Genomic DNA, 27,673 nt, shown 5'->3' with positions numbered 1-27,673 from the left:
CACTGGGTTAGGCACAAATTTCTGGCAAATCCTCCATAACAGCTATGCGCAACTATGACGCCACGCAAGAGGCATAACATCCTTAAATGTATTTATAGGCCGGCTGTATCTACGAAGACTTTAGGTGAACTTTAAGGATAGCCGTTCGGAAATAAATAGAAGGTGCCTTCGGAGTCGTACCCTCACCTGCGCAGACCACGGGGCGATGGGTAATGCATAATTAATTAGTGACACATCAGGTACTAATTAACAAACCGAATATTAATTAGTTCTTACTTATTTTTTTAGTTTCAGCGAAATTATTTTAATTGCGAAATTGAAGCGAATTATGCCTACAAGCTGTATCAACTTTCGGATCTGAAAAAAAAAAAAACGCGATTACCGGCGAAACTGTGGCGCGACCAATCCGGCTATCAGAGAGCGCGAAACCGAAACTATATGCGGCTGCATCGAGCGGAAGGCTGCGCCCGTCGAAGCGACGTTCAGCTTACGTCACACAGCAGCGAAGCCAATGCCTAATACCTATACTAATGCGCAATAATTATATACCTTAGTGCAAATAGGACGACACAACGAGGAGACAAGACGCTGAAGTTAGCAAGTTTCAAGAACTTTAAAACAACTGTATTTCTTGCGCACTTCACAGGAAACCAACAGCACCGAAATCTTTCTGCGATGATTTGCATGATGTTCTAAACAACCCAAGTGTCCGGTATTCTACGTCACCTTAGTTTATTTTGGGGGACATTTATTTTCCTAATGTTTTGTGGACAATCGATTGTGGTTATTCTGACCCGGCAAGAGGGTTCATCCGAGGATTCGAAAGTTCGGGATCTATTTTCGTACTTTAAACCTGTCCAATTTAGTGCGGGAACCCAGCCGTACAACTTCCACGTCGTCTGACATCCTTGGCCTTAATTTCACCGCTTTGCCCGACTTTGTTTCGAAACTGATTTACCGCCAGGGCTTGAATGACCCCTTCATTATTAATTTCACGTTGAAGGCGCATGTTTCTTCCAAGAGAAGATTTGACGTTGCCGTAGACTACAACTGCGCTTACATACCCTCAGTTAATGGTGAACTGGAAACATTTGTCAGCAAGCACATTACTAAATTTGATGAACGCTCTGTCGCAGAAAACTGGCAGCTCTACAAAAAAAAAAATGTTCCTCTATTGAATTAATCGATATGCACCTCGAAAGCAGATTATTTATGACTCACGCTCGTCCTGCTTTAATAATTCCCTTACGCGACTAGGCAACAAAAAGAAACGTAGTTTCCGTCGTGCCAAACAAACCAATCTTGCTGATTGCTGGAATGCTTACCATCGTGTGAAAGCCCAGTACATTTACGTTACGAGCAATGCTGCAAAAACTTATTTTAATGTTACACTGCCATCCATTTTACTAATTATTCCGAGCAAATTTTGGAGCATAGTTAGCTACAAGTAAGCCGACTCTATTTTATTAGTTCGCGTTGATGGCAGCAATGATGAAGAAAACCTGTGTTGCACTGTGTTAAATCAAGTGCCTACCTCATTCCTTTCATTTATATAATATTTCCGCCGATTTACCGAATATCCCTCATTTTTTGTTTCGTACTATGGATTTCATATGAGTTGGCTGGGTTGGTATCAACCGTTTGATTAACGATGAAAAGTTTCGTCTGCTGGAGGTCCTGATATTATTAATTCAGAAGTGCTAAAATGTACAGCACTATTTCCAGATAAAAAAAAGCTGCCCGAAATTGATGATGTCGCGCTGGTTTGCCATACTTGAGGCTTCAGCGCGAAATTGAAAAAAAAGAAAGGATTAAAATCTGAACTTCATTTTATCGTCTAATTCTCAACCAATAACCATGAAATTGACGAATACCAACCCCTTCAAGAATGCTCTATCTGCCTACACGGATCTAGTGTTTCTCTTCAAAACGTGCCTCCGTGAAATGTCACGAATATCTCTCTGCCCGCATTTCTCGCTTACCCGGACTCGAAGGACAGGCCGAATTCCGTTGCGTTGTACTGAGCGGCACTTTGCACGAAGTGGCTCACGTCGGCACTCAGTGGTTCCGTCAAAATGTTCGCGTCTCCCTTGTACAGGGATTCGTAGAAGATGAAGTCGCACACCCCGTCGCTGGGAAGCGCCGTCGACTGCCGGAAGAGGTTGCTGACCGTGCAGAGAAGCGGAAACGCCAGCTTCGGATTCGGGGCTGAAAGTTGGACAATGGATAAAGTGGGAGGGAGCGTGCAAGTTTGTCTCGGGGGGCTGCTCGAATAGAGGTCTTAAAGCGAACAGTATTATTTGCCTCTGTCGCCCGGTTTCGTGGTTGCTCAGCAGTCGACGGTCGGACTCGGCAAGGAAGGCGTTCGTTCGTTCGTTCGCTCGCTCGCTCGCTCGTTCGTTCGTTCGCCTGCTCGCTCGTTCGTTCGTTCGTTCGTTCGTTCGTTCGTTCGTTCGTTCGTACAGATTACATTGACAATCATCGCCGATGGTTTCTGCACAAGATTTTTGATCGAATACTATACGAATGTTTGTAAAAACAGAAACTGCGAATAAGGAATCGAACTTGCGATATCCTCCTCAGTTATAAATAGTATAAGGTCGTAAAAACTTTTTTAAATTTTTGGGGATAGTGGCATACTCTAATAGGAATATATGAAAACATGTGCGATTCGATCAGTGAGTCTAATCATCATCATCAGCCTGGTTACGCCCACTGCAGGGCAAAGGCCTCTCCCATACTTCTCCAACAACCCCGGTCGTGTACTAACTGTGGCCATGCCGTCCCTGCAAACTTCTTAATCTCATCCGCCCACCTAACTTTCTGCTGCCCCCTGCTACGCTTTCCTTCCCTTGGAATCCAGTCCGTAACCCTTAATGACCATCGCTTATCTTCCCTCCTCATTACATGTCCTGCCCATGCCCATTTCGTTTTCTTGATTTCAACTAAGATGTCATTAACTCGCGTTTGTTCCCTCACCCAATCAGCTCTATTCTTATCCCTTAACGTTACACCTATCATTCTTCTTTCCATAGCTCGTTGCGTCCTCCTGAATTTGAGTAGAACCCTTTTCGTAAGCCTCCATGTTTCTGCCCCGTAGGTGAGTACTGGTAGGACACAGCTATTATACACTTTTCTCTTGAGGGATAATGGCAATCTGCTATTCATGGTCTGAGAATGCCTGCCAGACGCACCCCAGCCCATTCTTATCCTTCTGATTATTTCCGTCTCAAGATCCGGATGCGCCGTCACTACCTGCCGTAAGTAGATGTATTCCGTTACCACTTCCAGTGCCTCGCTACCTATTGTAAATTGCTGTTCTCTTCCGAGACTGTTAAACATTACTTTAGTTTTCTGCAGATTAATTTTCAGACCCATTCTTCTGCTTTGCCTCTCCAGGTCAGTGAGCATGCATTGCAATTGGTCCCCTGAGTTACAACGCAAGGCAATATCATCAGCGAATCGCAAGTTACTAAGGTATTCTCCATTAACTCTTATCCCCAATTCTTCCCAATCCAGGTCTCTGAATACCTCCTGTAAACACGCTGTGAATAGCATTGGAGAGATCGTATCTCCCTGCCTCACGCCCTTCTTTATCGGGATTTTGTTGCTTTCTTTATGGAGGACTACGGTGGCTGTGGAGCCGCTATAGATTTCTTTCAGTATTTTTACATACGGCTCGTTACACCCTGATTCCGCAATGCCTCCATGACTGCTGTGGTTTCGACAGAATCAAAGACTTTCTCGTAATCAATGAAAGCTATATATAAGGGTTGGTTATATTCCGCACATTTCTCTATCACCTGATTGATAGTGTGAATGTGGTCTATGGTTGAGTAGCCTTTACGGAATCCTGCCTGGCCCTTTGCTTGACAGAACTCTAAGGTGTTCCTGATTCTATTTGCGATTACCTTAGTAAATAGTGTGTAGGCAAGGGACAGTAAGCTGATCGGTCTATAATTTTTCAAGTCTTTGGCGTCGCCTTTCTTATGGATTAGGATTATGTTAGCGTTCTTCCAAGATTCCGGTACGCTCGAGGTCATGAGGTATTGCGTATAAGGGGTGGCCAGTTTCTCTAGAAGAATCTGCCCACCTTCCTTCAGGAAATCTGCTGTTACCTGATCCTCCCCAGCTACCTTCCCCCTTTGCATATCTCCCAAGGCTTTCGTTACTTCTTCCGGCGTTACCTGTGGGAATTCGAATTCCTCTAGACTAATTGCTCTTCCATTATTGTCGTGGGTGCCACTGGTACTGTATAAATCTCTATAGAACTCCTCAGCCACTTGAGCTATCTCATCCATGTTAGTAATGATATTGCCGGCTGATATCGTCTCTTAACGCATACATCTGATTTTTGCCAATTCCAAGTTTCTTCATCGCTGTTTTTAGGCTTCCTCCGTTCCTGAGATGATGTTCAATTCTATCCATATTATACTTCCTTATGTCAGCTGTCTTACGCGTGTTGATTAACTACGAAAGTTCTGCCAGTTCTATTCTAGCTGTAGGGTTAGAGGCTTTCATAAATTGGCGTTTCTTGATCAGATCTTTCGTCTCCTGCGATAATTTACTGGTATCCTGCCTAACGGAGTTATCACCGACTTCCACTGCACACTCCTTAATGATGCCCACAAGGTTGTCAATCATTGCTTCAACACTAAGGTCCTCTTCCTGAGTTAAAGCCGAATACCGGTTCTGTAGCTTCATCTGGAATTCCTCTATTTACCCTCTTACCGCTAACTCATTCATCGGCTTCTTATGTACCACTTTCTTCAGTTCCCTCCTCAAGTCTAGGTTAATTCGAGGGGGAACTGAGTGCCAGTTAACAAAACTCAGGTGGTAAAAATTGATCCAGAGTCCTTCTTTGCGCGGCGTGCCTCACAAGCAAACCGTAGTTTTGGCGCGTAAAACCCAGGAATTTAATTGTTCTTTTTTTAAATTAAACATTTACAGCCTCTGCAACTGACAAATGTGATATATGAATTTGCAGCTTGCGTGAAATTTGTACAATCTTTACGACGATCTCGCAAGTTCTACTCAAGAAATAGTGGCGTATTTCAAAGTAAAGTGTGTTACATGAATTTTGTCCGCTTTACATATATTTTTTGGGTGAAGTCTACAGAACTGTGATACGTTTTTTTATTGGTCTTTACTAGATTTTAAACTTGTCAGTTGAGTTTCTTAACCTTCTAAAGTATTCCAAATATTTTTAACACTGACAGCACAAAATGTACGTACACTTCCTACAGTTCTGTTGTTTTTTTAACTTCTCTTATATGCAAACATCAATATCAGTGTAGTCGATACCGAACAAGTCAATTTATACGATCCTGTGTAATCAGATTAACACTTCCTCTGAAGCGGAAGTGTTAATGGCGGCCTGTCCGGAGCCAGTGATTCTTAGCACTCTCTGCTGCGTAGCAGGTCTGCAGCCGCCGTGGTCAGTCGCTTCGCAGCTGCTGGGGACTGAGGGCCGGGGTTTGATTGTTGTGTTCATATAGGAGGTTGTGGCCAAGTACTGCGCCAGGGTGGCCAGTCCTGCTCTGGTGAGGGAGTGCGTTACCGGTTCTGGTCACCGGGATCAGGCCACACTCCAGGCCTGTTTATGCAATTTTATCAACACGCGGATTTCCTTTTTTTTAAGCTCGTGGAAAATTGCCGCCACCGGGATTCGAACCACCGACCTCTTGCACGCGAGGCGGGTGTTCTACCTCTCCGCCACCGCTGCACCGCTAGTGTGTCTAATATGTTTCCTCTTCTGAAAGTAGAACAAGGGCTGAAATGGAAGTTCCGTGTAGAAAATATTCTAACGCTTTAGAATATTCCCAACGCTATCTGGGCAGTTCTGAGCAATTTGCATATGTCCAAAAGGGAAGAAAAAAACGCTACTCCTACTGGTTGGTGAACAGCGGGTACGTGAAGTAAGCGGTCTACAACGTGACAGTTTATCATGATAAGCGGGCGCCAATAATCGCAATAACACGTATCCTCGACACCAATGGAATATTGAAACAGATTGGCTATAGCATATTTTCGGGCCTGGGGGACAGTGCATATGAAAAAGATAAAAACGTACGTTTGACAGCGCATGCGAGTTTTGGCGGTGAAATTGTGCTTAGACGCGATGACTGCTGAAGACCCTTAATTATTACTTTTGATTTTCGAAAAGAAACCTTCCATTTCATAATCAGGGATTTGTGGTGTGCTTCTGTCAAAGAAGTTTTCTGGTATTGTTTATACTATTTATCATTACAATTCCTGTTGAAACTTTATAGCGTTGCGCGATTCCGTAAATGCCTCATACATTGATTACTTAGAGCATCGGTACTTACCCCTTGTCGTTCTGATCGTAGGTACGGTTGTTGGCCTCGCCGGTGCGAGTGTTGGGGTAGTTGTCGTTGTCGTAGTAGTTGTGGTGGTTGTTGTGGTAGTTGTTGTGGTAGTTGTTGTGGTAGTTGTTGTGGTGGTTGTTGTAGTAGTTGTCGTAGTTGTTGTAGTGGTGGTTGTAGTAGTTGTTGTAGTGGTGGTTGTAGTAGTTGTGGTGGTGGTTGTTGTGGTGGTTGTGGTGGTTGTTGTCGAAGTTGTAGTAGTTGTTGTAGTGGTGGTTGTAGTAGTTGTGGTGGTGGTTGTTGTGGTGGTTGTTGTTGTGGTGGTTGTAGTCGTTGTAGTTGTAGTTGTTGTAGTGGTGGTTGTGGTGGTTGTTGTGGTGGTTGGGGTGCTCGCCGTCATGCTCGTAGTGGTTCTGGCGGCGGCTGTTGTGGTAGGAGCCGCCGTTGGCTTCCTTGAGGCTTCCGTCGTCCCTACGTGCACCAGAAAATCTTTGAACTGTTGAACCAACAAGCAATAATTAACTAATGCTTTATAACTGACTTTTCTTCAGCTGTAATTGCTGAGTGTTGCTTCATTTAACCCAACCTAGCGCCATCATCTTTTTGGAGCCAGAATGATGTGCTACAAAACATCGGCCAACAAATATCACACATCATAGTTAGGTAAGAAGACAAGGGAATCCGAGGAGCTCGATTATTTGTTATTCACAACCATGCGAAGAGGAAAGGAATTGAAGCCAAAGAAATCATAGGGGAAGTTGACAGCTATTCTTATTGAAATGCAGCAATAATCAGGTAAAGGAGAGATGAAACGGCGCGAAGGCATAACATTCCGCAGGTTGGGACCGAACCCACATCCTCCGCAATGTGCCTGCGGTGCTTTAGCAACTACCAAAAACCAAATTTTGTGACTAACAAGAAAAAGACCAGGGTTCTTCACTCCCCCTTTTTTTTTCTTCGTTGTCGTCGCTTAGCGAGGGCCTCGATTTCGGCAGTCTTGAAGCCATGAGGCAGCATACGAGGACTTATTGGCCACTAGCAAGCTTCTCAGATACCATACGGGGTACTTGCTGTTAGAAGGGGCGTTCCCAGTCTGCCGCCTTGGCCGCCAGAGGTGCGGGCTAAACCATGTGGGCTAATCTTGTACAAAAAACACCCAGAGGACGGCCGCCGCAGTAGCGTAATCGGTAAAGCACCGAACGCGTAACGGAGACCATGTGGGTTCGGTCTCCGCCTGCGGCAAGTTATCTTGTCGTCCTTTCTCATTATTCCCGTTACTTGATTATTTCTACATTTCTGTGCCTACATTGTCCGTTACTTTGTGAGGTTGTGTACACGTGGAAAGCTGCTTTTATGTCATCTGGTGTTCTGTTATGTCATCTGGTGCTTTTTTATCTTTCCCATCAAAGATGAACTTCAACCAACTAGCCCGTCCCGCACGTCTGCGGCCCTCTGCTACGCTAATTGGGATACACGGTCGCGGCGGCACAAGCGAAGCTAAAGTTTTTTGTTCTTTTTTATTTTTATTTATTTCATTTTTTTACAGCGAAACTGTTAGCCTCTATTTGGTCCGGTTTTTCGTGTCTCCGTGCGCGGCGCTCACATAAAAAGAAACGGCAACTGGAAGGCTCTGTGTTTCGGTTTCCGCGTAACGAGATTGTCTTTTCGCGTGTATTAGGATTACAATCCGATGCTATCATGTCTGGTGCTTGTGCGAAAGTCCTTCTTTACGAATTTTCCGAGCCATATTACTTTGAGAAATTAAATTAGTTCAATAACGCACTTGCGCTAGGCGGAGGGCCTAGAAGGATGAGGATGTATGCTGGGCTAACTCTATCGCCACCTATCGGCCGCTGCCACTTCAGAGAGACTTCGAACGGCAGCTGAAAAAAAAAAGGGCTTTGTGTTTGAGTTTCCGCGTAACAGAATAATGTTTTCTAGTATAGTTGAATTACAATTCGACCGTGTGCGCAACTTGTGGGCAAGTCGTACTTGACGTCTTTTTCTGGCGCGTTTTACTTTTAAACGCTCATTTAGTTCAATAACGCACATGCGTTGGCGCAGGACCTAGAAGAATGAGGATGCGTGCTGCGCTTCGGCACAGGTGCGTGCATGCGCACATGACGCACGTCGGTTGTGTGACGTCGTCTACAACGTCGGTTTGTGCTTGCCTAAGGTAGGCAACAACTTCGCTGTACATACACGTTCACAGGGTGGAATGGAGGTTCGGATTTTCTTTTTTATTCGCAGCAACGCGTTCGCAGGCGCGCCCACATTTCATGCAATAAAATTACCAATACGTGGTATTCTAACAAACCCATTTCCGCAAATCCCGCTCCCCTTCTTCCTTGCGAGCGCGAGAAGACTACGCGCATCAAGCCGGCACCCTTCCTTGGCGCACTCTTGCGCGCTTCCCCTAGCGTATAAGGCGAGCGAGGCGCGATAGAATATTATCGCACTATGACTTTTCATGGAACATCACGGCGACGGCGAAAATTCACCTAGAGTGTCCGTGTAATTGTCATCGCAATAAAAGAACTTTGCTTTTGGCACGGAACAAAGCTCAATGAGACTTCGACTGGGGCTGCTTCGTACGACATCGTCATGTTTACTGCGCTATACCGTTACACAAAGTAGAAAAACAGAAACTAACACAGATGTGCGCCATCCTCTTCGCAATATTTCGGAAGTCCTTCTTCGTGCGCATGTGTGTCAGTTTCCTTTTTTTGTACTTTGTGTAACAGCATAGCGCAGCACACCGAACGATGGAATAAGGCGTAGTTTAGACATTGGAGCGATCTTTAGGACGGTGGCAAAATAGCTTTGATGACCTTATCTAGTCTTGGTAGAAACGGTAGGACGCCTGAATTTCACTTACTGCATGGGGAGTTTGTAGAAAGAGACAAAACTGCCAATTAATAATTTTTTTGTTTAGAAATACACATTTCGGAGCATCAGTCTGTACTGAACAACCCTCACATTCAGATAAGAGCTCCTGAAGCAACGCTTCCTCTTCGGGAAGTCCGTTAGGCTGGATTAACACGACGGGAGGGATCGCTTAATCGGTGCGCAGACGACTGCGATGTGCATAGGACCTACAACAAATCGTGCCGCATGCCATTCGTCCATGGCTTCCTTACGTGGAGGGGGGGGAGGGGGGCGGGTATGATTCGGCGGCACTGGGCCACGTGATGCTAGTCCGAAGAAAGAACCGGCTATTCGTTCCCTCACCTGTACGGGAATCGAGCATTGTCAACGAACGTAGCAGCGCGTAGTAATTGACGAGACATGATACGCACCTGTGTTGCTTAATAGGAGCAGTAACAGCAAACAGAGGAGCAACAGTAACAGCAGCAAGCACAGGAAGCACACCAAGCATGCCCGGTTTGAGGACTCTTGCTCGCTGAGAGAAAAATGTGAGAGAAAAAAACAACATTTTAAGAAATGCCGGCAGAACCGATTGCATATCGACCAAATGTTGACGTTAACGCAATTAGCATTCAACCAGCGTAAAGACGCACCGCATTTCCGTCGCCCAAATGCTTCGTGCGAGGCGTGTAAACTGCAGCTAGGCTGCTCTCTGGCGCTTCCTTCTGGACGCGCCGCGCCATCTGGCGCCGCCGCCACGAAGTCCGCGCGTGGTGGCGCATGTGTAATTATGCATTCAGACATGGTTACTTCAATGTATGTATAACGCGGGTACGATTCCCTTCGGCACGAGAAAATCTTTAGAATATCTTTTTTCTGTCATTGAAAAGCGGCACATACCTCAATGGCACCTACAGAGTGACTCAAACCGGCATGTAAAAAAAAATTCATTCACGAACGGCGCATACCGATTGTCACGTGCCCAATTGCCCAAGTTGGTCGGAGGGTTAATGGTTTCGAGCCCAGTCCCATCAGCACAACAGGCCGATCTCTGCCCACCGATTAAACCACGGACTACTCAGTGACCCATGTTTGGGGCAAAGTGGTTAGTTATTTAGTAAGTTAGTTAGTTAGTTAGCTAGTTAGTTAATTCTTATATATAGCATCTCCTAAAGAAATCTCCAATCAATGGTTTATTGCTTCTGCTCCGTCCCATGCCTTTAAATTTGGTAACCTCATAGTAAGGGGAACCCATAATAAACCCGTGTGTACCTCTTTTTTGCTGCCGTCTCTGTCTTTTCCTTCTTTCTTGCGATCTTTAATCAAGTCAAATATCCACTATCTAGGCCCTCTGAAAGTCCTTTCAAGAAAGCTATATTTCGTGGACAACTTCGATATGCCTGTTCAGAGATACGAATAATTACTAATGCTCTCAGTTATATAACCTCAAAATTAGTTACTATGAATTTTGTTGAATTTACTAGAGAAAGCTTAATTCGACCGAATGTGAAAAGCAGGATTTTCATTTATGTGCTAAGATTATTTTACAAGAATTGCCGGAAATTGTTAAGTTAAAAAAAAAATGTGAGGCACGACGTTTACACTTCAGTATCTCCACAACCAAGACAGATACCGCACTTCTATAAACTCCATCTGCTAGACAATCTAAAGCAACAAAAATTATTCTATCTTTTTTCGCTTACGTGAAATTGTACACTGCTGACGAGGGTTTTTTGCAAAAGTCTTACAAATTAGTGGCACGTGCGACTGCGGTGTGTAATACAGCAACTTTGGTCACTTTAGACGACTCAGCAGTTTCAGTTTACGTAACTGGGATATGTTTGTTTATTATTGAGCTAGTGGAGTTGAAAAACTTGGTACTTGAGTTGCCTTGTTTTCGTTTCTCTTTTTTATATATTGTCGCAAATTTATAAATGCTGCAAGAAATGTACGGCCCAATGAAAAAATAAACAAGTTCGGGCAGGAACCATCTCACGATCACTGCCAACATTATTGCGATTGCCGTTGAAGTAATGCAGCGGCACACCGTATTGCCGCCGCCAAAACGCGTCATGTATGAGGCGTGCGCGGGAGCCGAGCTCCTCTTCTCGCGCTTGCCTCTGGACACGCAGCGCCATCTGGGCGCGCCGCTGCGAAGTTCGCGCGAGAAGCGTGTCTGAATATACATCACGCCGGGCCGATTCCGCCCAACAGCACCGGAAAAAAAATTTTACGATTCTTTTCGAGTCATTGAACGAAGAGCGGCACATATTTAGTGACCAAAGTCGGTTTTCGAGAAGGTTAGCTGAAGAGCGGGGACATACCACGCGGTACATACCCGTGACCCCAGATGGCGTGAAAGAAGTCAGAGGCGCACAGACGGACATACCGCGAAGGCACACCGCAAGTTCCCGAATAATTTTAATCGCGTTAAAAAATCCACTTCATAATGTCACAAAAAAGAGGTGAGGCGTGCAGAGAGGACACAAGAGTAGAGAAGTGGACTTACTTTTTTTTTGTTGCATAATGAATCTTTACCCACTAGCTCAGCTTTCAGTTTTTCATAAAGTCACCCTATCGCAACACCCTAAGATTCCACCAGACCTCATTGAATTTGGTGCAACTGGTGCGGGGCAAGAAAGAAATTATTCGTTCCCGTGTATTAAGATAGGATCTGAAGATGAAATGGGTAAAAAAGAGCGTGAAGCACAGAACGGAAGCAGAGACGGCGCACACAGCGCTGTGTACGGCGTCGTCGATGAAACCAACCGGCCCAATTCAGCGCACCCCCTGCAGCATTCTCCAGAGCTAAAGGTTTCCCAGAGAAGTGCGCTGCTGAGCTCGAAGTCGAGGGTTCGATCCCGGCGGCGGCGGCGGCCGTATTTCAATGAGGGCGTATTGCAAAAAAAAAAAACGCTTCTGTGCGTAGATTTAGGTACATGTTAAGTACCCGACGGTGGTCAAAATTAATACCCCGTTGCGGCAACCCTCGTTAATCATATCGTGGTTTTGGCATGTAAAACCCCAGAATTCAATTTTAGCTGTAGCTTCCTCCTACCTAAAGAAATTTAATTTTTAATACCTCTGGGACCTGTGAATGCAATCCGTCTCATTATATGAGCATCTGCAATGTGCGAAAGAAATTTTGAAATGTCCAACTTGAACGAACACATAATTGTGTGCCGTACACGGATGCGTTTTTTTTTTCAGTGACACCCACACCATGCTACAGATATGGCTAAATTAATTATCCTGTTCAGACAGCATGTTACGCAGCTTGGAAACCCACTGAAAAGCAACTACTCTGTAATGAAAAAGTAATAAAGTGAACATATTTTTAGATGAGTAGCGTTACGAGTCAACACCGGAAGATCGTGCTGACTCACAATACCAGTCAGCTTGTCAATAAGTCACGTTAAGGCACTGAATATTTTCTTTAATGGTTCCATTCCACTCATTTCTTTTTTTAAACGTTCGTAGTCATATCGTACAGTCATCGGTGTCAATGCGCTTCCCAATGTCGCGTGAAGACGCTAAGCAGGTCGACAGCGGATAGCGACACTCGGTTAAGTGAGATGCCGTGGTTATGCATAACCGAATCTGTTCGTAGCTAACCACAGCAGTTAAGGAATCAACTTAAAAACTGTGTTGGTTCCCCTTTTTTGACGCAGAAACGATCGCGCTCATGCATATTGTATTTGCCCCCAAGAGGTTATGCGGCGAGGACGAAGCACGATGCAAACTTCAAGACTAGTGGGAGATACACGAAAAAAGATTTTTTTTACTTATCCGGAACTTTACTTTTATAAAGCTTTCGCTGTTTCGAAACAACACAAAATACTATTGGATGCATTATTTGGAATTCGTTCGCTTGCTTGAGTCAGCCCAATACGGATAAATATATGCAGTAATGCAGTCTTTTCTCTTTTTTTGCCATTTTTTCAAATTTATTGCCACATGTGCACCGCAACAAGCTATGCCCACCTAGAAGAATTCTTGCCGGAAAGTACAGGTCCTGAACAATTGCCTAACATGGAACATAAGCTCTTGCTCAAGGCCACTTTTTTTTTTCAATGCTAGAAACGGACCATTTACAATCTATAAAAATAGTGGAATAACTAATAATTGATAAATGCTACATTTATTGTAAACACTTTTTTCTTTCTCCTGAAAGAAAGTCTCATACGCAAGCAACCGGTTTTTTGGCAACGTCTTTTATAACGCATAGCTGCATGCCTTATAACAAAGTTCGGATGTTGCTTGTGCCAGTGAATGCCGTGCTTATATATATATATATATATATATATATATATCTGTCATTTTCACAGGATTACATTTTGTGTTACACTGACGGTGGCAATTCTTTATTTTTTTTTCGCAGATGGTTGAGCGCCATGAGTGGAACAGTTGGCATATGGAATGAGCCAGCAATGAAAAAGCTGAAATTACCATTTTGTAATCTGCATGTATTGCTCGACATCCAAGCGAACAAAAATTTGTTTACTATGTGTCGCTCTGAAACATACAAACTAATTTACGAGTAGCACTTTCGCTCTATATACCGTGGTAAGGATTGTAATAGCTTCAAGTAATTTATAAACATACCTCACATTTGCCGTCTTTCAATATTCTGTCAGAACAGAACTGCGATATGAGTTTCTGGTGCAGAGTTACACATATGTATCTTTCGTTCTCAAGCTCTTTTTCTTTACCGATTTTGGAGTCCTTGTCTAAAATAATTTGAGGGACAAAAACAAAATTTCCTGCGGTATGCTTTGTCTCATAAATTCAAGAACATTTTATTCAAATCGGTTCGCCGGCTATTTCACAGCGTTTCACATGCATTCGAAAGGGAGAATTGAGCTTGTTTCCAAACTAAGCCTTTCGCTTCATCTTCGTCATCCTATCTATATGTCCATTGCAGAACGGAGGCCGCTTCGATAGCGATGTCCAATTAATTCAGCCTCGCTCGAGCTGACGCCATTTTATGGCAGCAAATTTCCTAATTTCATCACCCAGCCTAATTTTCTGCCGTCCTCGACTGCGCATACCTTCACTTGGTACCCATTCTGTGACTCTAATGGTCCACCGGTTGTTCATCCTATGCATTACATCACCTGCCCAGCTCTTTTTTTTTTTGTCTTAATCTCAAATAGAATATCGGCTATCCCCGTGTGTTCTCTAATCGACACAGCTGTCTTCCAGTCCCTTAATGCTACGCGTGTATAATAACACTTTTTTCGTTCCATCGCTCGTTGCGCGGTCCTTAATCTCTTCCCAAGCTTCGTTGTTAACCTCCAATTTCCAGCCCCATATGTATGTACCGGCTGAAAGCAATGATTGTACCCTCTTCTTTTTCGACAACCGAGGTAAGCGTCCAGCCATGATTTGCTAACGCCTGCCGCATGCACTCCAGCCCCTTTCTATTCTTCTGCAAATTTCCTTCTCTTGACTACGATTCCCCGTGAGTAATTGGCCTAGGTAAACGCACCCTTACACGGATTAGAGAGGCTTACTGACAATCACGAATTTTCGTTATCATGCCTTTTTTGCTTCCTTATAACAGACTTTGAACTTTTTCGAAAGCTTTCTCTTGATTACACCTTCAAACCTGCAGTGCCCAACGACTCTTTCACGGTATACGCTGGGTCTGATGCCCCAAAATGCTGATTCGAGAGCGAGAAGCCTATAACGCGAAGTTCACGCTTGCGTTTTGATATGCTAGAGTGAAAATGTTTCCCCAATTGTGGATTGTTCAAAGAATCAATTACCGGTTCCGTGATAACTGTAGTAATTATGCGTTAACTTAAATAACCGTTTGCTGTTTCTTTTTTTTCTTTTACAAATGTACTCTCCGTAGGAGGAAATAAAGGCGATCAATTTTTTCCCATTTTTCTTTCGACGTGCAACTGTGTTTGCAGCACCACGGGGTTTTAAGAGCAGGTCAGCGACGAGGGGGGGTACTCCCGATTTAGCGAACAGCTGCTGTTGGCGAGCTTACGCTTCCGCCCTGACCCGACGCCGTTCCGCCGCTCGTCTTGCTCGGGCCGGGCGCGCCAAGAAAACCCGCGAGGAGTCCACGTCCGTCAGCGAGCGCCGCGACGTCCACACAAGCCGCGTCGTCGTTGTCGTCGACGGCTCCCCCGACGTGGCCAGCGACGTGGAGCCCCTCGTGCTCGAAGTCGCCTCGCTCTCGGAAGTGGCGCCGGTGGTGGTGGTCGTCGTCTCCCCCTTGCGAGAGCGCACCAGTATACTCTGACGGGCACGTTCGGTATTAAACAAAGTGTGGCCTCAAGAGTGAACGCTTTGACTCTGAGCCAACTGCGATTGCCCGATTCAGAAACGTGTGTAATACGCAGAACTGCGTGCTCTCATTATAACGACACTTGAAATGACTATAGAGCAACGTTATCGTTTTTCTTTTCGAACTTAAGCGAGAAACATGAAATCTAGCAACTCCAGGAAGCTGAATATTGATTTACGGCATAATTTTTTTTTACTAATAAGGCCGTAAAGGTTTCAGTTTCAAAAAAAATTCAGAGCCCTTCCACCATGCGAATATGGAAGACCAGCGAAGCTGTATTGCACAATATCTATACTAAATTGTCGATGGTGGTGAAGCTATATTGCTTGAATAAAGGCACGAACACAATTTCGTTGTTCCTTTCGTCTTTCTTTATTTTTGTATTCTTTCTTAATTTATCTTTATTTTTACTATGTTTACTTTTTATTGTTCATTTCTTTTTACTTGTTCTATATCTTTTTTATATTTTTTATGTATAGATATACACTGACGTTTTCGACAGGCATCGTCATAGAGTAGCGTTTGGGAAACAGCGTTCACCGCTCCGGCGCATTGTTGTAGAGCCAAAGCTCTACTCCTCGAGGTACAACTCCCAAGGTTAATCTCTGCGCGCGTTTGACATTCAGCCGCCGACAGGCAAGTGTGAAGGTGTGACGTCACGTCACGTGACCCGCTGGGGACACGCGTCGCTACTGGGCTCGCTCGAGCCTCGCCGCTGTGTACCACGTGACTAGGCGAGGCTTTATTTGTCAACATCTCGGACACATACTTTTATTTCAGATCCTAGCCATAAACAGCTTCGTTGTAAATTTAAAAGCGCGAGGTTTACAAATACGTATTTGTATAACTGTTAGAAAACCCGCCATGGTGGCGCAGTGGCTATGTCGCTGCGCTAATAAGAGCGAGGGCGCGGGATCGAATCCCAGTCGCGGCGGCTTCGTTTCGATGGAGGTGAAATGCACAAAACAAAGGCCCGTGCAGTGGGAACTGAATCATCATCATCATCCTGGTTACGCCTACTGCAGGGCAAAGGCCTCTCCCATACTTCTCCAACTACCCCGGTCATGTACAAATGGTGGCCATGTAGTCCTTGCAAACTTCATAATCTCATCCGCCCACCTAACATTCTGCCGCCCCCTGCTACGCTTCCCTTCCCTTGGAATGCAGTCTGTAACTCTTAATGACCATCAGTTATCTTCCTTCCTCACTACATGCCCAGCCCATGCCCATTTCTTTTTCTTGATTTCAACTAAGATGTTATTAACTCGCGTTTGTTCCCTCACACAATCTGCTCTTTTCTTATCCCTTAACGCTACGCCCATCAGTCTTCTTTCCATAGCTCGTTGCGTCATCCTCAATTTAAGTAGAACCCTTTTCGTAAGCCTCCAGGTTTCTGCCCCGTACGTGAGTACTGGTAGGACACAGCTGTTATGCACTTTTCTCTTGAGGGATAATAGCAACCTGCCGTTCATTATTTGAGAATGCCTGCCAAGCGCACCCCCACCACATTCTTATTCTTCTGATTATTTCAGTCTGATGATCCGGATCCGCGGTCACTATCTGCCCTAAGTAGACGTATTCCCTTACCACTTCCAATGCCTCGCTACCTATCGTCACATGCTGTTCTCTTCCGAGCCTGTTAAACATTAGTTTTCTGGAGAGTAATTTTTAGACCCACCCTTCTGCTTTGGCTCTCCAGGTCAGTGAGCATGCATTGCAATTGGTCCCCTGAGTTAATAAGCAAGGCACTATCATCAGCGAATCGCAAGTTGCTAAGGTATTCTCCATAACTCTAATCCCCAATTTTTCCGAATCCAGGTCTCTGAATACCTCCTGTAAACACGCCGTGAATAACATTGGAGAGATCGTATCTCCCTGCCTCACGCCCTTCTTTATTGGGATTTTGTTGCTTTCTTTATGGAGGACTACGGTGGCTGTGGAGCCACTATAGATTTCTTTCAGTATTTTTACATACGGCTCGTCTACACCCCGATTCCGTAATGCCTGCATGACTGCTGAGGTTTCGAGTGAATCAAACGCCTTCTCGTAAACAATGCAAGCTATATACAAGGGTTGGTTATATTCCGCACATTTCTCTATCCCTGGATCGATACTGTGAATATGGTCTATTGTAGAGTAGCCTTTACGGAATCCTGCCTGGTCCTTTGGCTGACAGAAGTGTCAGATGTTCCTGATTCTATTTGCGATTACCTTCGTAAAGGCTTTGTAGACAACGTACAGTAAGCTGAGTGGTCTATAATTTTTAAGTCTTTAGCGTCCCCTTTCTTATGGATTAGGATTATGTTAGCGTTCTTCCAAGATTCCGGTACGCTCGCGTTAATGAGGCATTGCGGATACAGGGTGGCCAGTTTTCTAGAACAATCTGTCAACCATCCTTCAGCAGATCTGCTGTTACTTGATCCTCCCCAGCTACCTTCCCCTTCTGTATAGCTCCCAAGGCTTTCTTTAGTTCTTCCGGCGTTACTTGTGGGATTTCAACTTCCCCTAGACTATTCTCTCTTCCATTACCGTCTTGGGTACCACTGGTACTGCATAAATTTCCATAGAAGTCCTCAGCAACTTGAACTATCTTGTCCATGTTAGTAATGATATTGCCGGCTTTGTCTCTTAACGCATACATCTGGTTCTTGCCTATTCCTAGTTTCTTCTTCACTGTTTTTAGGCTTCCTTCGTTCCAGAGAGCATGTTCAATTCTATCCAAATTATACTTCCTTATGTCGGCTGTCTTACGCTTGTTGATTAACTTGGAAAGTTCTGCCAGTTCTATTCTAGCTGTAGGGTTAGAGGCTTTCATACATTGGCGTTTCTTGATCAGATCTTTCGTCTCATGCGATAGCTTACTGGCATCCTGTCTTACGGAGTTACCACTGACTTCTATTGCGCACTCCTTAATGATGCCCGTAAGATTGTCGTTCATTGCTTCAACACTAAGGTCCTCTTCCTGATTTAAAGCCGGATGCCTGTTCTGTAGCATGATCCGGAATTCCTCTATTTTCCCTCTTACCGCTAACTCATTGATCAGCTTCTTATGAACCAGTTTCTTCCGTTCCCTCCTTAAGTCTAGGCTGATTCGAGGGGGAACTGAGTGCCAGTTAACAAAACTCAGGTGGTCAAAATTGATCCAGAGTCCTTCATTACGCGGCGCGCCTCGCAAACAAACCGTAGTTTTGGCGCGTAAAACCCCGGAATTTAATTATTCTTTTTTTAATTAAACAGTTAGAGCCTCTCCAACTGAAAAATCTGATATATGAATTTGCAGCTTGCATGAAATTTGTACATCCTTTACGACGATCTCGCTAGTTCTACACAAAAAATAGTGGCGTATTCCAAAGTAAAGTGCATATTACATGAATTTTGTCCGCTTTACATATATTTTTTGGGTGAAGTTTATAGAATTGTGATGTTTCTTTATTGGTCTTTATAAAATTTTAAACTTGACAGTTGCGTTTCTTAAACTTCTAAAATATTCCAGACATTTTTTAACACTAACAGCACAAAATGTACGTACACTTCCTACAGTTTTTTTAGCTTCTCTTATATGCAAACATCAATATCAGTGTAGTCGATACCGAAAACATCCATTTATCCGACCCTGTGTAATCAGATTAACACTTCCACTGAAGCGGAATTGTTAGCTCGGGGTCAACTCCAATTTCTTTATTCAAGTAACTTACAACATACATAAGTAACATACTTATGTAACGTTGTATGTTACTTATGTTATAACAAACATAAGTAACATATCGGTATACATGTAAACAGTAACATTTTTGACGAAACAAGCTCTGACAGGCAACGCAGCTATGAACACTTAAATTTGGCTCGAACTGCAGAGTCCAAATAAATATTTTTAAAAAATCGACTCGCCATCCCGGCCGTGCGAAAGCGGATGTCCAGCAAAGCTGTTGAAAACCACCATTAAAACTGCTAGGGAGAGGGGGGGTATGCAATGCTTTATTGCTTTAGGGTAATGGTATGCATGGAAAGTTGGAGCGATTGTAGTAATTCGATTGACGGTAATTTTGACAGCACGCCACGGGCTGTCAAAATTACACGAAAGGCTAGTGACGTCACTCCCCACGGCGCAAGCTGCCGTCGCCGCGGCGGCTTGTGCAACCGTGATCTTTACCGGGAAACGTATGCGGGGAGCGTTACCTCGTTCTCACTGTTATCAGGAGCGCCTTATCATCAATTGTGTGGTTAGAACGGTTGTTTTGGGCTTCTTCATTACTGAAACGTATGCTGTTCTGAATGTTGTATGCGTGGTTCACAGGAATGTATGCACTGTTCGCTTCGCTTTGCTGACTGCTTAAAGCATCTGCCTTACCGCGGTGTACGAGCCACTGCTCCTGGCTCTGTGCTGCCGCCGGGATCGGCCCACATATTTTAAATTTTTTTTTGCTGACGGACGCGGGCACGTAAAATGCCCGCGAACTAGAGGCTAACAGGCTTCACCGCAAAACATGTACGTGGCTCAACTCGACCCGCAATCAGCTTCCTGCAGCTACACCTCGGTCACCTCTACGTGGCAGGCTTGCAGATTTGCTCACTTCTCTTGGAAGTCCGACCTCTGGGCTCTGTTAATTGTTGTTATAATATATCATTCATATCCCTTCGTAGGCAGCCTCCGCTGGCGGTAACGACAGCAGCTAAATTGTTCTTCGCTTAGCCTAGTCTACGACTTCTCTAATACAGACACAAGCTTCTGGTCATTAAACGCATATACTTATGTTTGTCTGATATTACATAACTCACATACACTTATTTGTGTGATCGTAACACAAGAACGGTATATATAGGGCTTAATGATATTCAGATTTATGACGAAAACGTTACAAATTTGACCACCTTCTCAAGGAACGGAAACGTTTGCTGGAGTCCATCATGAAATTGGTCGTTTGTGTCTAAATGATTAGTGGGTGACCAGCCCCGACGGGAGGTCCACCAGATGTCGGCCGACAAATTTAAATGGCGCTTCTATGGCTAGATGGCGTTGGCATTTTTCGGACGTTAATGCCAGAAACCAGCTGCACACGCTTTTTCCAGTTTTTTAATTGTCCCTGTTTGAATTCTCTTCACTATGTAGTCCTAGTAAGGCTGAAACGCTGCACTTCGTATAGAGAACCGGGATCCGGGCATCGCGGCATTCAGTAACCAATATCTTGTGATCAAGTGTTCGTGTGTTACTATATTGACACGTCTACTTATCTTTATCGGGCGACCACGTTTGGCCGCCTCACAAATGTAATCGCACAGCGCGGGACGCGCCTGCATGTATCCGAAGTTACTGGAAAGTTATCGATGCTTCTACCCGGCTGTCTGTTGTCGCCCAACCTTGTGTTATCTGATTTCATCGCGTGACGCGAATGGTGTAGAACTTTGTGGAAGGCACACGGGTCCGAATGATTAGTCTGGAACATTCGACGACTACTGTATAAAAGCCGACGATCTTGACCCGCTGATCAGATTTTCGACGATCGCCGACTGTGTTCGCCGCTTTCGTTGTGCTTTAAGTGTAGCCTGTTTTGTGGGCACAGGTTCGTCCAATAAAAGCTAGTTTTGCCTTTCACAGTATTGCTACTGTGTTCTTTGACGTCCCGACCACGTGACAATATATAGCTCTTCTCTCCTGCGCACGCATTGAACAAATTTCCCGCGTCGCTGCAGATATCCTTACAGGAATGTGAGGAAAAATTACCGCATTTTTGAACAGTAATTGTTAGCGAAGAGAAACAACGTGTGAATTAAGCGTTGCAGAGGACGCGTTGAATGAGCCAGGCAAGCTCGTCCCATTTGCACAGCTTATGCAATATTATAAAAAAAGTATAGCGAGGAATGTAACGTTAAAGTAATCGATTGCTTTCAATTATTGCTCAGTTACTTTTGTGGGACCCTAATCGGTAACTCTATTAAATCATATTTTTCAAAATAATGGTAATTCCAATCGGTTGCCTTTTTTACTGCAACGTGTAAAATCCGGGTTAGATAAGAGCCCCCGAGTCAAAGCTTCCTCTTTAGAGCAGGCTCTAGCTCCAAGGGGGTCATAAATTTGAAAATAAATACCACATAAAGGCTTACATTTGAGAATAACTTGCCGTAGGATTCGGATGAGTAATTCTGCGGCAGACTTTAGTGACCAACTTTGTTCAGTCAAAAGAGCCAGGTGACTGAGGGCAATCGAAGACGCAGTGTCCGTCGATCGAGGCGTTCGATTAATCGTTTCTGGACATACAATGAGTGTCCAGACTCTGCTACTTTTCGCGGCGTAAACAATTCCAGCGGATTTGGCGCAGAATTTAAAAGCGAGACTCTGCTGCCGAAGAGCGCAAACGCCGCGCCTACTCTGTCAAATAATTTACACTGTGAAAAGTGAAAAACGGTGTAAATGTGTCCATAACTCACACCCTTAGGGGTGTGCTTTATGCAACATACACCCTAAGGGTGCGAGTTATAGACACATATACACCCTTTTTTACTTGTAGGGGTGTAAATTATTTTACACCAATCGAAGACGCCCATGAGCGACCCGTAGGATGAGCATCACACGAGCGTCGATGCTTGTCAAGCCACAAGCTTAATCGCTTCCGGTCTTCCAGACTGTTATCAATCACGTGGATCTTTCCGAAAAAGAAACGTTAATTTTAATTTGAATGACTATTTGTCTGATCTCTACCCCAAAGTCATGTTATAATATACCCCTCCGCGACAGAAGCCATGCCAAGAGAAAAATCTTAAATATACATCTTCCCTAAATTTAATGAATTCTCTATATCATTTCATGAAACGCCCGGTATATGCAAATCATGAAACATGCTCGTTCTTTTTTTTCGTTTGTTTAATTAACTGAATCCATTGGAGCCTATAAAGTGCGTCGCATTGAAACAGGTGACAGGGATATGTGAATGGAACTTGTGCGATACAGACGTAAAAAAAAAAGAAGGTAAAAACGACTCCACGGAAACTACAAAATGGCATGCCTCAGATTTGCCCACTTAGCCGGCCTTAGTGCCACAGTTTCCAAAAATTGTTCCACCTGTTTTCGGCAAAGAAAAAAAAAACAGGATTGTATCCATGATTCGGTAACGGGGTCATTAAAAAAAACTTAGGCAAATAACAACAGTTTCACGTGCACACTTAATCGATCTATTCTATATTACACGATGCAGGAGGCAAATCTGACCACTTTTCAGCCAATTCCCGGCAGATACTTACCCGCCGATACGGGGAATCCGCGCGCACTGCAGACACAAGTTTGCAATGGTGACATGAGAAAGGGTGGTCTCATAGCTGGCATATTTGCGAGAAAACTGTATTCCACCGCGTAAGTAAGGCGCACAATCTCATTTCCCATTCAAAACACACTGCTGTTCGCATGCATGCTAGGATTTGATACATGTTGCGTTGTTAGTCGCTGGCAATATCGCTATGAGTCACTGCACATTTATTTAGTAATATTCAAATTAAGATCCCTTAAACAACGTTGCGTCCTAGAAGATGATTATGCGTATGCTGGTTTTCGCGTCGCAAGTGTGAATAAAACTCGATATTAAAACTTCAAGCCCCTCCGGCATAAATGATTCGCTATTACACGGCGCTTTGAAGCTGCTACCTTTTTTTTCTTTGTTTGCCCTTCGGGATTTACGCAAGTCTTAGCTAGTACGGCCAAAGGCAATCCGGACTCCCCATCTGCCTGACAAAGGAAGTACAATACTCAGTGCAGTGCAGGGAAGTAGCAGAAAAGTAGACATTAGAATTAAAATTAATCGCAGCTTCACTGAAAGGGAACTATCTCAAATATGCATGGCAGTATACGACCGCTGGCGTTGCGCAGAATGTGTTACGCTAGGTAATGAGGCGTGCGGGGGTTATGCTGTCGTAGTAGGCGGTATTGATTTATACATGTGTGAGGATTACGAGCAGAGAGATGCTTAAATTTACACTGACGCACACATACACTGCGCACCAGGCCAGCCGCCATATAATGCTACGCATAATCTTCGACACGCCGCGTTCAGGGGGGCTCCGCTAAATGTTTTCGCGATGCCCGGCATGGCTAAAGGAACGCGTTAACGTCGTCATAGGAAGCGTAAGGGGGGGGGGGGGGCAGCACATGCATGTGTTTAATTCTCATTTCGGGTCCCCATCAGTGACCTTTCAACCCGCTCAGGGGCTGTGTACCATAGCGTCCCATCCTGCTTGCTATGCCCCTTTTAGTGCAGGTTTGGAAACTTCTGGTGTAGGTTTAACGCCTCCTTTCTACACGTACGGGGAATGCGAAGGGCGAAAGGACATGGGCTCGTAAAATGTTTAGCGCTGGCGCACCTATTTTGTTGCAAAGTGGCATATCGCTTAATATACTAACCAAAAGAATGTTTTTCAAACACCCGCGATACTGCCGAGCAATTTTGCTTAAAGAAGGTACGATACGGGTCGCGCACATCGACTGTGACATACCTATTAATTTCCAACATAATGCATCATGGCACAATTTGCAGACGCAAAAACAATGCGACAAAGTGAAGCAGGAACCTAAGTAACAAATAAGCCGATATTTAATTAGCCCTTAAAAGCAAATGAGCAATATCATTAAGATGAAATAATAAACGCAGGGAAGTGCTTAAACGAAATAGTTACTAATATTACAGTGTAACTGCGATGAAATATGCTTGCTGTTGGCAAATAAGAATTATTATTAAACAGGTGACAGGCAGGTGACAGAGAGATGACAAAGAAGTCTCCTGCGGTGGTTGTCTGTCTGTCTGTCTCTGCTGTCTTTCGTGTTCTACGGTACTACTTGCGAGCTACGACAAAGTAACCAAGTCGACACTACGCTTTCACTACGTTGAACATTAATCTCATGCGCTACAGCAGGCCTGAAGCGTGAACAGATCAGAAACAAAAAGACAAGAAAGAACGAACAGATCAGCATCCTTACCGTTCCTAGTACGGGGCACATCTGAAACGACGTGTCAAAGAGGGTTCATCGCCACAGAATCTTGTGTTGCTCCTCACGAGAATTGGGTCTGTCCTCCATCTCGCCAACTACGCGCCGTGAAACGATGGCTACGACTTCAGGCAGGCGTAAAAACTGTGCAGAATGCCTCGACGATTACTGAGCTCTTCGCTTTATTAAATGAATGAAATGATTTGATTATTGGCAATAAAGGTATTATTATTATATAGATGAAAAGTGTGAATGTGAAAATTGTAGAAACACATAAAAAACTCGCAATACAGCATTCTGTTGCTCAATATGTGCTACATACAAAAGTGTTTTTCCAAGCGTGAAAGAAGCCCGCGAATACACGAAAAACTGCCGCGCGACTGGCCCCTCTCGAGAGGCCCTTTGTAGACTTTTGAGTGGATAGCCAGCGTTTCTATTGTCCGGCTCGTTCTACTCGTGCTCGTCTTTTACACACCACTACTTTTCCGCATCGCGAATTTATACCAGCTTTTTCAGGTTTCTGTCGTTCTGGTCATGGGGAACTGGTCATGAGCCGGAACTGCAACATGAACGCGTCTCCCCGCCGGTGGGGCAAGTGTCATAGCCTAAAATTATTACCTTAAACCATCGCCGGGACAGATACCGGCACAATTCAATGCCATAACCCGCCCACAGGACACGCAAGTGTGCCTGAGACATAATTTTAGAGTAAATATTTGGGCACAGCCGTATATCGGGCTAATTGGAGTGGCCCATTCAATCGGGTTTGCTTCAGCCTCTTTTTTTTTCTGCGAAACGAGTAAGGATGATATAACTCACCCATGAGAAAAATTGCGAAGTCAACGCGCTGAAGGAGAGCCTCTTCTTCTTCTTCTTCTACTTCTGTTTCTCCCGTGTTGCGTGGCAGGAGACCTTATTTGACCTCCGTCGAAAATATGGCGAACACCTACGCTATAGCGGATTGTCCAGGAATCGTAGTAGGAAAAACACCGAGTTTCGTCCAGAAAGCAAAGACAGGGGAGTGAAAAGTTCAAAGGGAATAGGAAATAACAAAATTTCAGTGGCGACTCAGCGGCATATGCGCGGGAAATGCGTAAGCTTTAAATACGTCGCTCAGCGGGCCTAACCGCCTTTTTGCATTTTCCTGTGCTGCCCTCTGCCGCACGCCGCTGAAAACGTTTTGGAAGGGTCACCGTGCTTCCGCCGGTTGATTTGTCCACCTGCGTGCGCGTCGGTTGTGCGTTTCGTGGATCGCGAATCATTATTAATGGCTTCTTCGGGGCAGCATGTCGTTCCTGGAAGCCATGTAGCGCTCACCGACCACTGGGTGAGCAGGCCTGGGTGCGCTCTACCGCGAACAGTGGGGCCGATAAAGTCACGCTGAGTTCCGTTAGGCGACACGGCTGCCTTGGAATTTGTCACTGATTTCAGCACTTGGACATCGCTTTTTGCATTCCTTTCACACATATTTTAGACATTTCGCATATTCAAGAAATCTTCGAGCGCAGCCTTCTGCGTCGGATTTATTAAAGCGGTGCACTTGTTTACATCGACATCTACAGCCACAGATCGTTGTTATCGTCAAATATTGTGGAAAAGGCGCCTCACTGATATTAAATAGTGTCAAAACGTAGCAAAGCATGCATATCTGCGCATATGTGGCGTGTTGTTACACCCCGAGATGAGTCACTATGAGCGGCCGAACTACTTAAACAACGGCGACTGTAATGGATCGAGGTACCTATATTACGGGCTGTTAATTAACTCATTCACGCTTTTCTTTCACTCCATCATACTTACAATTTGAGAGTGCCACAGAGCGTTATTAGAGAAAACTGTGCTCGCATAAGTGCTCATATGTAGGCCGTGTTGTTCAACGCGCGGATGCCATCGCTCACACGGCGTTGGTATAACTGAGCGAAAGGGTTGTTTATGCTGCTGTATACCGAATACACAGTCTCTTGTTTGCCGCTAGACGCAGAGTCAAACAGTGCATCTCTGAAATTGAGAAATGTGTTGACAAGGCAACGCGTACAGGCGCACCCATATGCGTGGCGAACACGACAGACAGCCTGCAGCTACGGTGACGTACAGATGTTGGCACAGCGCTGTGTCGCCACTTACCGATTATTGTGTACGCGCCGTACGAAGTGAAGTGTGGTTCAGTTCAAATCGCTAAAGCTAGAACTGAACTATAAAAGAAGTTTCCTTCGACCTAACTGCTCACCATTCAGTTCAGGTCCACCGGTAGCGGTTGCACGAACTCGACGGCGCCAGGCTTAGCCTTCGCTGAACAGGATCGACATTAGCTCCAACTTCATGGGTACGGCTTGAGAGGGTTAAAGCTTGTGCATTTGAACTTGGCAGGCGTGTTTGACTCATTTTGAGCACGATTAATCATATATACAATCGAAAACGCTGTCGCTATTGCGTTGTCGGTTCGACGGCCGATCGAGCGGGGTTCCGTGGGATTAACGATGGTCGTCACGCTGATTTTGCCGGTGCCGTTGGCAAGAAAGCCCGTCGCAGTAAAACTCGCGCTCGTCGGTTGTGTCGTTGTCGACCTGGTATGATCAAATGGTTTCAGTGACGCACAATAGTCGGTCGATCGTTGGAGTGAGCGTCTTCTTGGTCTCTTATCGACCCAGGGCTGCCGTGTCTTACGAGTACGTGCAGTCAGGCACGCGCTGCCATCGCCAGCAAGCGAGGACCGACGATGCAAGAAGACTTCGTCAGCAACGTGATGTACAGTCAACAGCAAAAGCTTACGGGATGCGGTTGCCCCTTCAAATCTGAATTCCTGCACTGTTAAGGCATGACACTTCGCATTTTATGAATCACTGTGTAGGTTGCGAAGGCTACTACATGATGGAACATATATTTCGAGGCTGTGTGACCACGCTTTGCGAGAATTCAGCTTCCTGGGAGACGCGACGGCCCGTAAACTTTTGCGGTTGACTGTGCTTAAGTATCGCCAAAGTGTAACGCACGGGTTTTTGGTTGAGTGTGGTAGCCATCAGTTACCTGATTCACGGTGCAGTCCGGACAACTCGGACGATGCCCTGGCCGCTTTCTCTAATAAAGTGGAGTTGCAGTCTTACGCTACGCACGTTTTCGGCACCGTACCACCGTCGAGCTACCAGTAGAGTTTCAACGCCACCGGTACACGGAACGAGTGTTTGCAGCGGCGCGCGCCCCAGCGCTTTGTTC

This window comes from Dermacentor variabilis, chromosome 10, assembly GCF_050947875.1.
Source record: "Dermacentor variabilis isolate Ectoservices chromosome 10, ASM5094787v1, whole genome shotgun sequence".
NCBI lineage: Eukaryota > Metazoa > Arthropoda > Arachnida > Ixodida > Ixodidae > Dermacentor > Dermacentor variabilis.
Note: the sequence above shows the minus strand (reverse complement) of the source record.